General features: G+C 36.7%; 1 pseudogene; it reads left to right on the top strand.

Moving 5' to 3' along the window:
- The first annotated feature begins 138 nt into the window (after positions 1–138).
- LOC113079485 (calcium/calmodulin-dependent protein kinase type II subunit gamma-like) overlaps positions 139–16,615 on the top strand; it is a 29,644-nt pseudogene continuing 13,167 nt past the window's right edge.

The following is a 16,615-nucleotide window of genomic DNA, read 5'->3' as shown; positions in this document are numbered from 1 at the left end:
TATGCTGAGTTTTATTTGTTAGGTATTTGGAGTTGCTCTTTATGAATGTTTCAAATGGGTCAGTTATGGGGTCATTTCAGCTAGGATGCTGCCTTAAAAGGCATTATGCAGCAAGGTTGGGATTTGTAATGAGGATGACTTCATGGGCAGGTTAAGAAAAGGATAAAAGCTGCTTCTGTTCATCCTGCTGATGTTGTTTCTCTGTCTTACCTCATTCTCGCTTTCTGTTTTCCCTCAACAGTGCGTCTCCATGACAGTATCTCAGAAGAAGGCTTTCATTACCTGGTCTTTGACCTGTAAGTATCTGAGTCAGAGAGTGTGATCATCTGTTGAGATGAGGCCTGTTATACTCACACTTTCCACTTCCTTTCAGCCTTGTTTGGCAGTAATTAGCTTTGTTAATTACAGGAAAATGTAATTGAAGACAATTAAACTTTTTTTCTTTCTCTAGCCAGGTAGGCCCATTTCTCTGCTATCATATATTTCAGAAATTCCTTTGCCATAAGTCATGCTGACATCATGTTAAACAATTATCAGATTCTGAAGTGTTGTTGAGATGTAGACTCCTACACACACTAACTGTAGTGTGTGTGAGAGCAAGACATGCGTGTAAGTGTAAGTGTGTGTAGATTGTGACTGTATGGCCCTCTCTCAGGGCTCTTGTTTCATTAGGACGCTGATAGCCGCTCACCCAACACTCAGGTGCTGCCCCGTGGTGATAAAACTCTCCATTAGCCACGTACTCCTCTATAGGCCTCGTGCTCTTTATAGTTTATAGCTGAATTGAACCGCTGTGGGTTCTCCGTACTTGAGTTGTTGATAAAGCCTGTATTTCTTCTTGTAGTGTGACTGGTGGAGAACTGTTTGAAGACATTGTCGCAAGAGAATTTTACAGCGAAGCAGATGCAAGGTAAGTTTAAGAATTCACCTCAAATCATATCAGCATTTAGTTAAATTAAATTAATGCATTTAGCAGACGCTTTTATCCAAAGCGACTTACAGTGCATTCAGGCTATCAATTTTTACCTATTATGTGTTCCCGGGGAATCGAACCCCCAACCTTGCGCTTGAAATACTTTTAATGTTCTTTTCAGAGAATATTTTTTATGTAAAAAACTATGGTACATCAATCTCATAGTCTTTTATTTAGTTCTTTACTCTAAGTCCCATTGTAATAGTTTCTGTTGCCACCACTGTACCATGGTACTACCACAGGCCTTGATGAAATATCCCGTCTCTAAAACTGCCCTGTGGTCCCAGACAGTGAGACAATCATTAAATGCCAGGGTGATGCAGCTAATTATTATACGTGGTATTTTTATTTCAAATAATATCACACTATGTAAATACTCTCAGTGCTTTAACAGGCATGGTAGCTGGCCTGAAATGTGGCGTTATTTTAAACCTGCTGCCTGGATAGGCATCCCCTTAAATTAAAGCTGACTGTCCACACTTCAGTCCATTTCTACTTCATATTCAGCACTAAGCTGGAACAACAAAATTAGTGTCACTTTCCAGTTACTTTTGGAAGCCACTCTCCAGACTTGAGGCATGAAGGCTGCTTCTGAGAGTTTGCATCAAGAGAGAACAGAGAGCGTTTTCACTGGAAAGTGCCTCAGTAATGGGATGGAATGGAATGCAGTCCACAGATTTTGCCAAATTTGGACACAAGAAATGCCTTCCTCACCATCCTTCCTCAAGAGAGATTTAGGGAATATCTAATGGGGCTCTTTCTTTACTTGACTGCCGTTGCTTTTCTTTCTGCAGGCTCTCTCTCTTTTGCTCTCTCATTATATAAACCGAAGAATTCAGAAACATTTTATTTTTCAAGTATGCTTCCAAACAAACAAAAATCTCTCCGGGAGAGATGTCATCCCCACCCAACTCGCCCTCTGTCCTCGGGCCACGACCTTTTGAACAGGTTTCAGAGCTCTGTAATGAGCTGCTCACTCGCTGCATTTATAAGCATTCCAGCTTCAGCCGTGCTTGATATTTCTGTCCTCTCACGGTCTATGGAAAGACTTCTGCGGTGCAAATCTGTCAGACCAACACATGCATGTCTGTGTAGTATTACTGATATATATATATATACATACACACACAAGCTATTGTTCAGAAGTTTAGGGTTGGTAAGATACGTACACTCAGATACCTGTACATACATGCACACATTTAGCTTCAGGAAATTTGTTTTGCCATTTGGATGACATGGCAAATGTATTTTCATTTCCAGCCTAGAAAGCTTCTCTGGCTGCTTTGAGAACCACAAAACAAACCAGATTATTTATCTGTTCATGCAAAACTCCGTTTATCTGCACTGGCCAGATTCTGCAGCTGGATTTCTCGTGCCCAGTCTTTTATTTGGAGTTAGATCCTTGTACTAATGCCTGGGTTTCTCTCACTAATCCATCCCCCTTTTCCTCCCCTCTGCTTTCTGTTTCCCAGTCATTGCATCAATCAGATCCTGGAAAGCGTCAGCCACATCCACCAGCATGACATTGTGCACAGGGACCTCAAGGTGAGTCATGCCGTCACTGTGGCAACATGCCAGTACGGGAGCTTGCGTCATCCAAACCCTCCTCCTCTTGACATCACTGTGACGTCGTTTGCACACACTCCAGATGTGTGCTTGAAACATTAAATGCGGTGTAGACACGAACCTGACACCGGAGAACATGTATGTCGTTTGAATATGTTATTTCATTCTCTTGACGTCAAGGCTTATACGGTTGGCTAAGCTTGAGGGGTCATTTGATAAGTACAGTGCAGAAAGCAAACGAAGGAACATTTAATGGATGATGGAGAGATTTGTTCTTTAAGTGCCATCATTCAATCTGAACCTCACATTGGATAGAAATTGAAAGTGTTTCCTTGTTGCTTGTCAGAGTTTACGATAATTTCCCTATGTGTCTCCACATCTCTTTAGGAGTAGATGTAGTAGAGTCTGTTTAGGATTCTTACAATAATAACTGATGAAACACATAATAGATCAGAGGCACATGGTGGACAAAAATGTGTAACCCCCACCCCTAAAAAAAAACAAAAAAAAAACACACTGAACCATTACTTTCTGTATTAATTCACCTCTTCAGAAGTAAAGGAGGAGTACTGGAGGCAGGCCGGTTGCTATGGAAACCTGTGTGATGTCATGGTGGCTGCAGAGTCAAGACAGACAAGGAGGAAAAGAAAAACTAGACAGAGAAAAGATTGTTTAGGAGGAAAGAGATCCCTAGAGTTGCAGGACAGGGGCATTCGTTGCTGATTTCTATTGAAGGTGTAAGGATGAAGTTCACAGATGAATATTTCACAATGTTATTATTGTTAACTAAAATTAAAATGAATAATTTTCAGTAATTAAAATAAACTTGAAGTAAAATAGAAATATTACATGAAAAACTAGAAATGCTGCCTTGGCTACTAACCGATATAAATATGAAGAATTAAAATTATTAAAACTAAAACTGCAACAAATCTAAATTAAAGCTTACGTAATAGAAACCTAAAAAACAAAAACACAAATGCCGAAAGTATATAAAATTATAAACTAATATGAAAAAATGAAAATATAAAAATAAATAGAAATAATAATTACTAAATACTTTAATAGTATACAAGTAATACTAAAACAGCACTCCACTTATTTATTCCCTTAAATTAAGTGGAAAAAAACAGTCATAGAGAATAAGCCAATAAATGTGAAATTGATTTTTAATTCTTTGCATTTTTTTTTTCTCAACATAATACGTTCGAAACCATTAAAGGCAGTTTGATAGATTTTGAAACATTTTAGAGAATCCCAATTAGATATATCTGCTGCATGAGTTAACCAGTCCTGTTTTGGCTTGTCTTATGAATATTTATTAGTTTACATCATTTGCCAATCCAGAAAGGTAATCTGTTATGTCATCATCCCCTGATTAATATTAATTAAAATAAGTCATGGAGTGACATCACAGAAAGTCTGTTGTATCATCCTACTATAAACGTGTTTAGCGCAGTTGTTGCAGGATGACGGTGGCAGTGTCCAGGTCAGGGCTGTGTCTGCAGCATTCAGAGGCAGCGAGGTGTGCAGGACAGCAGGGCGGGGAGAGCAGCTCACCCCTGCTCTCGTAGCATGAGATAACAAGCCCTCCTCTCTGTCTCTTCATGAATTATGCAGCTTAGAGCAATGGGCGTGCTGTCACAGCTATCCATCCGCTTTACACACACACACACCAGTGAGATATAGACACCACATGCAATCTCTCTTTCTCACACACGTACAAGCATGTGCACCATTTCTGTCTCTCTCACTTGATGCACATTGTAGGTCAAGTCTGGGATCTCAGTATTCCCACGATGTGATTATGAAAGACTCTCCTCATAAAACATGCTGGATACATTTACGTCCTTTCATGCAGATCACAGCTGATTAAATTCAGCGTAGGTAGGCTTGATAATCACCTTTAGCATAATCATGCACAGAATGAATGAGCAGCCATATGGGAGTGAATGCCCATGAATTGCACTTCATAATTCCTTTGGCTCTTGCTGCTGGATATTTTATTTTCCCTATTTTTATGTGTATTACCTTTTTTGTCATCTAATTTTAAAAACACTTAATTTAATGGAACTGTAAATGCAAATGTCTAAATTAATATCAATGTCCAGTCACCTTTATTTAAATAGCACTTTATGCAATACAGATTGTGTCAAAGCAGCTTTACAGTGTTAAACAGGGAAACTGTGCAGATATGACAGAGGACAATCATAAACAGTCAGTTTATCAATTAAAGTCCAAAATCCAGCTCAGTTCTCCTCTGGCCAGACGAAACCAGCATGGTGTGGTTTAATTCTAGGCTGAAACGCACATCAGACAGCAGAGTATGGCCGACGAGGTCTTTACAGGGGATTAGTCTCTAGGGTTCATCTAATTTGACATGGTCTCCACTGACATTCATGGCTGTAGAGGTCATCTCTAGGTCTCTCCATCTGGACTGGATACAGACTAGATCCAGGTGACTGTAGTGACCATCTGATCTGGATATGGACTGGATCTTGGTGGCTACGGTGACCTCAGAATAAGAATAAAACAGACGAATATTAGCGTAAATTCCATTCTTCTTATGATGTAATCAAGTACATTGGGTGTTATGGGAAGTGTTCCCGGTTCCAGTTGACCTATTTAGTGCAGCCAAACAATCCTTTAACAGATTTGAATTTAGAAAAGTGATTGTGTATAATGTGTATGCCAGGTTAAAGAGATGGGTCTTTAATCTAGAATTAAACTGATAAAGTGTGTTTCCCTCCTGAGTCCTGAACAATGCTAGGTAGATTGTTCCAGTTTTTAGGCACTAAATAGGAAAAGGATCTGCCGCCAGCAGTTGATTTTGATATTCTAGGTCTATCAAATGGCCAGAGTTTTGAGATTGAAGTAGACGTGAAGGACTATAAAGCGATAAGAGCTTGCTCATGTACTGAAGAGCTAAACCTGTCAGGGCTTTATAAAGTAATGAGCAAGATATTAAAATGTGTATAATGTTTAATAGGGAGCCAGTGCAGTGTTGACAGAATCAAGCTAATATGATCATACTTCCTGTTTTTAGTAAGAACTCAAGCTGCTGCATTTTGGACCAGGTGGAGTTTATTAAGCATGTAGAGCAACCACCCAATAAAGCATTACAACAATCTGACCTTGAGGTCATGAACTCATGAATTAACATTTCTACATTTGACATTGAGAGCATTTTGCGTAATTCAGATGTATTTTTAAGATGAAAAATTCAGTTTTAAAAATGCTAGAAACATAACTTTAAAAGGACAGGTTGCAATCAAATTTCACCTAGGTTCCTATCTGATGGCGAAGATTTGACAGCACAGTCATCAAGTGTTAGACAGTGTTATAGTTTATTACATGAAGAGGATTCAATAGTTAACAACTCTGCTTTTTCAGAATTTAGTAGTTTCTAAATGTAAAAATTCTAAGTTTCTAGAATTTAGAGTATCATTAGCATACCAGTGAAAGCTAACAGCATTTTTTCCTGATGATATCTCCCAAGTGTAGCATGTAAAATGATAAAAGAAATGGTCCTAGTACTGAGCCTTGTGGTATTCCATACTGCACTTGTAAACAATATGATACCTCTTCATTCACTGCTACGGATTGATGACGGTCAATTAAGTATTATTTGAACAATGCCATCACTATATTTTCATACTGTACACTATAATTTAGTGATTTCTAAATATACTTGAAGCATTCAGAACAATTTATGTTAGGTTTTTAGTGTTATTTTTATTTGATTTAGATGAAATGGTATAAAATAACAAAGGTTTGGTCACATTTATAGTAAAATCTTGATTTTTTTTTTGAGTGTGAAAAATTCCTCCAAAAAGATTTTGCAAAAGAAAGCTGCTTGACTGTATTAAATTGACTGTATGAGGTGTAGATCACCACATTACTGACAATAGTCAGTGGACCTATTTTGCACTCTACAAACACTCACAACAGACAGAAATGGCACACTGCAGCTTTGTTTTAATGTTAAAATCACAGTATTGGAGATTTCAATTCTGATGTGCCCTTTTTTGTTCTTGTCTCCTCCCTCACTTTATTTCTCACTATTCCTACTTTATTCTCTCCTGCTCTTTTCTCTGTCGTGCGTACTCCTGTAGCCAGAGAACCTGCTGTTAGCCAGTAAGATGAAGGGGCAGCAGTGAAGTTGGCTGATTTTGGCCTTGCCATCGAGGTGCAGGGAGATCAGCAAGCCTGGTTCGGTAAGACTCCTTTGCTTTTCCTTCAACTCATTGGTAGCCCCATGTCTTAAAGGGATTTGACTTGAAGCCATTCTAGATCATCCTGTTGCAAGACCGAATAAAATTCAACAGACCAAATTAATTTCTCTGGTTTCTCAAACATATTCACAGCCATGAAAATTTATCCACTCCTAAATGCTGCTGGTACTCGTAATTCTGAAAGCTGACTTCCAACTAGCAATGATTTTTCCTAATGCTCTGTTTGCTCTCAATGACATCTGTGACTCTTGTTAGGACTAGAGAGCTCTGGAGAGTAGCCAGCTTGTGTTTTTACTCTGTGCTCTTTTGGAAAATATGGAGTAGTTTTCTCAATGTTTACTGTCCTTTTTGAGTCAAATTACCAACATCATAGGGATTTTTTTACATGCTTTTCACATTTCACAGCCTTATAAGAAAGTTACGTTTATATTTTATGTTCATTTTATGTTCATTTTAAGTAAAATGTTGTTGTTGAAAATCTTTTGATTTGAAATCTGTTCATTTACAGGTTTTGCAGGCACCCCTGGATACCTCTCCCCTGAAGTCCTAAGAAAGGATCCCTATGGCAAACCAGTGGATATCTGGGCTTGTGGTAAGACTTTCACAAGTTTTATTTAGAGTGTTCACATTAAAATTATTCCAAAACTTTCTTTGTTCCAATGTCTTGTATTGTTGAGTATTTGTCCAATTTTGTGAATAGTCTGTGTAAAAAATATGTAATTCATTCTCATTATTTTGGAAGAACAGTAGACTAGTGCTGGTATGAAGTTACCAATTTATGTGTCTTGGGCAGGTGTGATCTTGTATATCCTGCTGGTGGGTTACCCTCCCTTCTGGGACGAGGATCAGCACAAACTGTATCAACAGATCAAGGCTGGAGCCTATGACGTGAGTAATCACACTCACTGTTTGCCTTAATGAGCTCTTACTGCTTTATAGTCTCATGTATCTTTTAGATCTAATCAGACCTGAATATTTGTTCATATCCACATTACTATTTAAAAGTTTGGAGTTGTTGTTTCGAAATCTTTTGTTATAATAATAATGATAAAAGTATTCATATCTTTAAAAAAGATCCCACTCATCTAACACATTTGATTGGTAGTGTACATGTGTGAAGGGAACACATCACATGTCTTTTTAAAATCCAAAAAACTACAATCATCCAACCTAAATGTTTCGTCACCCAGTGTATTTGTGTTGCACAATTTATAATGTTGTTGATTCATATTTATATTGTGAGCTATATACTCAAAAATAAATGATTTAAAACTCTGACTTGAATTTATATATAACTATAAAAGACAAGTGAACGGTCAGTTATAAAATAAAAATAAATAAACGACAAGCAATGGCACAAACTAAAGTAAAATACAAAGTACAATAACAAGACTAAAATGAACTGGTTTTTTTTTAGGTAGGTATAAAAGTAATATTCAGGTACAGAAATACCACAGAAACTAATAATTCGATTTAACTTTATAATAACACTGTGTAGTCTTCAATGTATAACTAAATATTAATGACAGACAGCAATAGGTTTATTTAGTTTGCTGTCTCTTTAAGACCCCATGCATTGATCTAACTGTTACACTTAAGTTCTGTTTCTCAACTGTTTACCAATGTTGGGGGTAATGCATTACAAGTAACGTGAGTTATGTAATCAGATTACTTTTTCAAGTAACTAGTAAAGTAACGCATTACTTTTTAATTTACAAGAGAATATCTGAGATACTTTTTCAAAAAAGTAACACCAGAAACTCTGTTTTCCCATTTATTGACTGACAAGTCTCCTGTCCCCATAATAGGAGAAATCGGAAGTGCAGAGGCATTGTGTGCGCTTTGTGAACATGTAGTTCTACACTAAATATGAATGTGCATTAATTCATCCCACTCGAAAAAAAAAAAAAAAAAAAAAAAACTGATTTAGTATTCATCAAAATTAATGAAAATGTGAATATGACGCTAACCTGCAATGATTAGATATATGAAAACACAAATGTATCTATTCCCATTTTATTAACATATGTCTTTGCTGCTGACCTTTATTCCAGTTCAACCATACTAACAAGCAAAATTGACTTTAGATAAACTATCAATCGTGCTTCATAGATTTCTTTTTTTTAGTTTTTTTATTGCTGAAGAGTGTTGAACCTTCTTATCCTGTGTTCTTCTGTACAGACATGAATTTACTTTTCCTTTTCTTTATTCATTGCACTTTTTGGTGTGAAAGGGCTTTTAAATTGGCAATAAATAGAACTTCTTATATAGAACTTCTTATATAAAAAAATCAAGCCCTGCTCAAATTTAAAAAGTAGTGCAAAAGTAACGTTTAACATTACATAAAAAAGTAACTAAGAAACTTAATTACTTTTTTTTTAGAGAGTAACACTATTTTAATGCATTTCTTTTAAAAAGCAACTTTCCCCAACACTGCTGTTTACTAGGGATGGGCATTTGGGGAAATTTCTCATTTCGATCATCGATAGGTTTCGATGGGCATAATGTATATAATGAAAAAAAAATCTGAAGATTGTTATGAAAATAAAAAAATAAAAAAAATAAAAATCTGACATGAAAATCTGTCTATGAAAACATGAACACATGAACATGATTAGGACAGGTTAGATGATTATGATCAAGCTGTTATTAATAAAGGAGCAATAAATATCTGCCTGAGGTGAAGAGTATACCTATATATATATACCTATAAACGGATGCTAAGTCTATGACACATCCTATGATAAATCAGATAACTGAGATACATATCAGACGTAACATTACAACTTGTATCAGCACAATAGAATGCTAAGTTATGCATTAGACAGACAGACAGAGAGAGAGAGAGAGCGCGCGCGAGCTCCCGCTGATGCGTTTTCATGAAAGATTTTAGAAGTTCTCATTATAAATGTATTAGATGTAGATTTGTGCTATATTTTCATCTACGTTATTAAGTGTAATAGTTGTAATTAAGTTTTATTTTTAAGTTAAGTTTTTTTTTTTCATAAACCACCTGCGCGTTTTCGAAGCCATAGGAATTGAATTATGCCCACAAATATGACGGAAAAAAAAGCTTGGCTGCATTATTATAACATCAATAATAAAATAATAACAATAATAATAGAAAAATAAAACATTTAAGAGCAATATCATTATCGGACATTGCTTATATGAGCATGAAACAAATCGCTGGTATGCAGCGATTTCAGCATAATTGTTAATGTTAATTAATCAGACGTAGACTAGCTCTTGCAACTTTTATCTGAAAAAAATTTGCCGATGCATATGTGAACTTGACCGAAAGTGTAACTCGGATTGCGCTTTACAAACACGAAAGTAGTGATCGACCGATATTGGTTTTTTATAACCGATACCGATACCGATTATTTGTATGTTTATGTACCCGATAACCGATATGCAGAACCGATATTTATTTACTGTTATACTTCTGTTTCTGACAATTATTACAACACAAATGAGCTGAAAAAAACATTTTATTTATAACAATCACTCCCCCCTTGCATACAAAAAAAAAAACAACATTATATTCATACACAAATAAATAGAGGGGTCTGAGTCCAAAAAATTTAAGCGCACTGTTACTAAGTGTCTTTGTTTTAAAATAAAAGCTTTGATGAGGTAAAAAAATAAAAACAGGTAAAAAAAATAAAGCACAAAAATGATTCTAACATATTGGTGGGGGCGGGAGGGCTATTTAGGAGTGCATAGCTATTTACTCCCAGCTAAGCAGAACTAGGTTTTAGTGTAGAAAACAGAGTCTTTCAGCATTCTGCCCTGTAAGCCTGCTTCCTTCAAAAATGTTATGCAGTGGCCGTGCTTGAGGCTTCCTGATCATCAACCCAGTCAGGTGCTGAGCAATATTAACGAACTTTTTTTCCCGAGACTATATAAAGTTAAACAGCACTTGTCAGTTGGCATTTTATAATCTAGATTCAATCTAACGTTAGATCATGAAATGCCAACTGACAAAGTGCTGTTTGACTATAATTTAATCAACCGCGATCGCGCATGGAGATAATAAATAATTTCCACAAAGCGGTATATGTAGCCTATATGTGTATTAGCGAAATAATTGTTATGTAGTAAATGATAATATAATCTAGGGTGTTTAAACAAGATAATCTTGTCAAAAGTTTCATTCAGTGGCATTGCTTGAGGCTTCCTGATCATCAACCCAGTCAGGTGCTGAGCAATATGAACGAACTTTTTTTCCCGAGACTATATAAAGTTAAACAGCACTTGTCAGTTGGCATTTTATAATCTAAATTTAATCTAACGTTAAATCATGAAATGCCAACTGTGCTGTTTGACTATAACTTAATCAACCGCGATCGCGCATGGAGATAATAAATAATTAATTTCCACAAAGCGGTAGGCTATATTTATATGTGTATTAGCTAAATAATTGTTATGTAGTAAATGATAATATAATCTAGGGTGTTTAAACAAGATAATCTTGTCAAAAGTTTCATTCAGTCGCCGTGCTTAAGCCTCCAGATCATCCGTCAGTTGCTAAGCAATATGAACGAACTTTCTCTTCTAGACTAATGGTGAGCATATACAACAGATAGAGAATTAAATTCAACGCTTTTATTTTCAACATGCACTCATTCATGTCTGTTTTATTTAATTCATGTAAAGATACGTCTTTATTGGGGCAGGACATGATGAATTACACTACGTGACTCAATGAGTTCGTCTCAATTGTTTAGAAACAAGCTGCATAAATTAGCTATATTAGGAATTTATGTCTCAGATCTCATTTGTGCATGTCTGTTATGTTAAATAAAGTTGATTAATTAAAGCAAACCAAGTAGAACATATATTTACCTGTGCACTGAGAGTTGTTGTTGACTGATCTCCTCAGACACCCGGGCTGCAATGGCGGAAATCTCAAAACGGCCACAAGATGGCGCCGCAAATCGGCGAATCCGATATTACAAAACCGATACCCGATTATGGAAAAATGCTTAAATATCGGGAAAAATATCGGTAAACAGATACATCGGTCGATCACTACACGAAAGTACAATGAATTCACATTAGTGTCACTATCGTTATTTTTTATGTAGCCTATTATAATATTTAATTTATATTTTGTATTCAATTTGCACTTTCTGATCAACCAAAATATTATTTAACAGCATGGAAATCACTGAGTATTGCTAAATAATTGAATAAGATTTAAAATATATTTCAGATAAAAATTATGACAAATAATTTTTATTTTCGTAATCTCTACGAATATGTTTAATGTAATTAGGCTACAAATATATCCAGTCCATTTTTATTTTATAAAGACCTTTTCATTATTTGTCTGTGATTTTAAAAATTAACACACAAAGATACTTTTCTTTTTTTGCTACTTTATTCAACTGCAATTTTTTTTTAACAAAACATTGTCTTCCAGTATAACTTTAGCAGCATATTTTGATCCAGCGGTGAAACGTAGTTTTTAAAAGATAAAGTTCACCAAGTTTAACCAAACAACTATAAGGTTTAAAACAGAGAACACATAGCCTAGATATTTTAACTATGGTTAAAACTCAAAACTAAAATAATAATTATATAAAAAATGGATATTATATTTACCACGACCGGTGAAACATTCAAATGTCTATTCAAAAACATAATGCAGTCTACGTGCTCAGATGAGAGCCGAGTGCGCAGCCTGTTCACATTTAGTGGAATAAATTCGCCCCACTGGAACAGATTTTGCAGGAACAGCCAGGTACTACTGGACAAGTAAACCTTCTCTGTCCCTGAAACTAATGGGCAGCAAATCTTTCACCACCATTTCAGCGAACAGCTTTGTCGTCTTCTCGGTAACTTCTGCCTCCGTTGCATTTAGGTCTTACGGCAAGTGTTCCAGTGCTCGTCTGAATTGCCGCTCTGTTATCGGCAGATATTTTATGTACACATTTTAGATGATAGCTCATTGTATTTGTTGTAGATTTGTGTGACAGCTTGGCGCTGCAAAGCTTAGGCCTACTCTGAACTGTATTTTCATCGTTCTTCTCAAAGGGAAGCCAGCCATTACTACGTGATTTTGAGGCCATGATTATCTGTCGTCTTAACGTCTTTTGAGGCATCAAGTGGGAAGCTAACCAATCAGAGATCAGTAACCAATAAAAAAAAAATATATAATAATTTCGATCATCGTTTACGTGATCGATCATCGCTGTCGCGGTACTTGATCACTGTTGCACATCCCTACTGTTTACATTCACTTAATAGCCTATATACTGATAATGTTTAGTATAAATTGACTGTTTACGTGAATACTCATCAAGACGGGCAATCCCACGCCGAAATTCCAGCCCTGCACTGCTCACATATCTGATGTAATTAAAGTAGGTGCTTACAAAACAGGTTGGTTGAACAAAAGGTCTTTTTACAGTGGGTTATTTGCTTGTAACCCACTTTAAGCTATGCTCATCTCAACCAGGAACAGAAATTGAACGCCCTTTTAATAAACCTGTCTTTTACTGCCCATCAACATGTTGACAAAGATGCTCTCATGGCCCCATACAGAGATTTTAGTGCCACAACATCGACCCAAAGTGGCAAACCCAGATTGAAGCCGTTGTAAATATTTAATTGGTTGGGATAGAGAGCAGAGTTACTCAATAATAAATGATGGCAGCCCCCTCCTCTAGAGCTCAGCACAGGAACACACAGGAGTCTTCATCATTATCATCACCACTCCAAACCCCAGAAGAAAAACAGTTTAGATTGGGATATTTCCTATTAACACTATTCTATATAGCTTATATGAGATTACAACAATCTTGCAGATGGCATTGTGTCATATTTTTGTCTGTCAGCGCAGTGACCATCTGTAGCTCAAAGCTGCAGTTTGCAAACAATCCAACATGATCAAAGTATATGGATTCACCCTAATTTGATTTCATTTGTGCTTTCACCATCCCTTTTAGTCCACAAAAGCTCTCTAAGTGCATTGGTGTGTAGCATTGCCGTGTTTGTTGTATAGTGCCGTTGTCCATTTGATGGAGTGCTGTGGTGTGGGAAAGATGTGATTACGAAGGTCAGGTTTGGTTTCAGCATTTTCAGCCATTCAGGTGGAAGACACCACTTTTCCATCCATCGCTTTAGCTGCTCTGCTTTAATCTTATTAAAATCCATTACAGTCCATGGAAGCCATTGATTTGTGTGTTTGTCCATGTCTGTGTACATTTAAGCCCTCTGTTTCATACAGAAGTCTGAGACTAGTGAAAATGTTTCTATTTTTCATTATTTCCTAATGTAATACACATTTTCATTAGTTTATATTATCAGCATCAGCATAAAGTTGATGTAACATTCATAATATCTTAGTACCTGGTTTGTCCTCCTTTTGTTTTCAAGTGGAACTTCATGAACTCAAGTTTGTGTAAACCCTGATGATCATGTCAATGTTGAGCCTCACTCGAAGAACATTGTTTGTACACATCAATAATTAGTGACCTAGAACTACCGTATTTTTGGACTATAAGTCGCACCTAAGTATAAGTCGCATCAGTCCAAAAATGTGTCATGATGAGGAAAAAACATATTAAGTCGCACTGGACTATAAGTCGCATTTATTTAGAACCAAGAACCAGGAGAAAACATTACCGTCTACAGCCGCGGGAGGGCACTCTATGTTCTCAGTGTAGACTACAGGAGCACTGAGCAGCATAGAGCGCCCTCTCACGGCTGTAGACGGTAGTGTTTTATCTTGGTTCATTTCTCTTGGTTCATTTCTCTTGGTTCATGTCAAATTAATTTTGATAAGTCGCACCTGACTATAAGACGCAGGACTAGCCAAACTATGAAAAAAGTGCGACTTATAGTGCGGAAAATACGGTATTAAACTCATATTTATTACTGTAAAGCTTTTCAAAATACATATCCTTTTAAAGTAACTATACAGAAAATTTGTTTAAATGTAAAAAATGTCATTGTGCCTTAGTTTGTTCACGAATGTAATTTTTCATCATAACAATTTTGTTATAATTGTTTCAAAATCTTTCTTTTAACTTCCAGGTTTAAATGAAACAAACCACAGCGTTTCACTGTAAACCTCACTGTATATCAAGAAAAATCAGTCATCTTCTCTTTCTCTTGTCTTTTCATGTCTTAGTTTCCCTCTCCAGAGTGGGACACTGTTACCGCAGAGGCCAAAAACCTCATCAACCAGATGTTGACCATCAACCCAGCGAAGAGGATCACGGCTGACCAAGCACTCAAACATCCGTGGGTCTGTGTAAGTGGACTTAAACCCCCAGCACTTTTGGTTGAATCAAGCAAGGCTGGTTTATATTGTTGTTACCCAGCTTTACACAGTTACATCCAACCACTGGTATAATGTCATACAGCTTAGACTCCAGTCTGCAATGAAGTAGACATGTGCTAGCCTGTTTGGTTGATGAAAAACATCAAATTAGACTTTACATACAATTTGTGTTATAAACAATCTGTCATGAAGTATAGAAAATAAGGATCTGTCCTAAGGATTGATGTCTCTTTCCCACTTAGCAACGCTCCACTGTTGCCTCCATGATTCATCGTCAAGAAACCGTTGAGTGTCTGCGCAAGTTCAATGCCCGCAGAAAACTAAAGGTCTGATTCATTTATTTCCAGCACAATAAGGTTCAATATTTTAACATTAGTTTGTTTTTGCTAGCATAAATAAACGAATTACAGTACTTTGCAGCATTTATTAATATAGATTAATGTATAATGCAAACAAAGTAAAATTGTAAATACATACATGAACATTAACCTAAATTACTAAATGCTTAAAATGACACCAAATGTATTAACTAATAGTAACAAACTCAACCCAATTGTTTAGTATTACCCATTATTAATACTTCATCCAAATGTATGAATGTTTGAAAACTTTTTCCTTAGCCATGTTCATTTTGATTCCAATTCTAGATAAGATACTAACATAGTTTTTGTGTTTCCTGCAGGGGGCCATTTTGACCACCATGCTGGTGTCCAGGAACTTCTCAGGTGAATGTCTCATTAGCTTATACGAGTATGTATGAGTGAGACTTGTGCTCATGAATTTGAGGGTTCAGTATGTTACGTTTATGTAGTTCTTTTGAAACTTTTGATTTTGTAATCTGGCCCCACTTTCCAGACTGCATAGACGCATCTGGGCTTTGCTTTAGGTTGCTTTGTTAGGATACAAATTAGGTAAGTTGTCCTTGTGATACCGGAAAGGCTGTGCTTCTGCCTTGAGTAAGCCTCTCCAAAACGACATGCTCTTTTGTCCAGTAATGGGTCGGCAGCACACCAGTCCCGCCGCCCCCACCACCAGCACAGCTGCACTGGCACAGGAAGGTATGTGAGATGGGAGCTAGGGGGCCGTTGCCCACTTTCAGCCTCAGCATGTGACCAAGGGGAGCCTGCTATACCCTTGCCAACACACGGGCACTGAAACTCTTCTGAGAAGCTACTAAATACATAGCATACACTCCAGGGTTTGGGTTCGTTGACTGAATTTAGAATATTTTTAACTCAAGTGGAAGTCTTGAGTGAAATTTAAGTGAATTGACAAATATAAAACAAGCTCAAATTGAAATTAAGTCCCTCCCATCCCTGAGACACATTTGTATCCCTTTGTGTTTCATGACTTTTGACCAAAGTCTAGGATGAAAGATCCCTTTCCTGTCAAAGGCGACCTTTGCCTTCAGCCTGCACTGAATGTCTTTACGAAAATGCTGTGAACTTGTCAGAAGATGTTTTGTGTCATTGTCAGCAGGTTGGGATGGTAAGAAGAGTATTATGCCTTCCAAGTGGTGGAAACATAATGCATTATGGGTTT

This window comes from Carassius auratus, unplaced genomic scaffold (genome assembly GCF_003368295.1).
Source record: "Carassius auratus strain Wakin unplaced genomic scaffold, ASM336829v1 scaf_tig00028234, whole genome shotgun sequence".
Taxonomy (NCBI): domain Eukaryota; kingdom Metazoa; phylum Chordata; class Actinopteri; order Cypriniformes; family Cyprinidae; genus Carassius; species Carassius auratus.
This window is presented reverse-complemented; position numbering and strand designations above follow the sequence as displayed.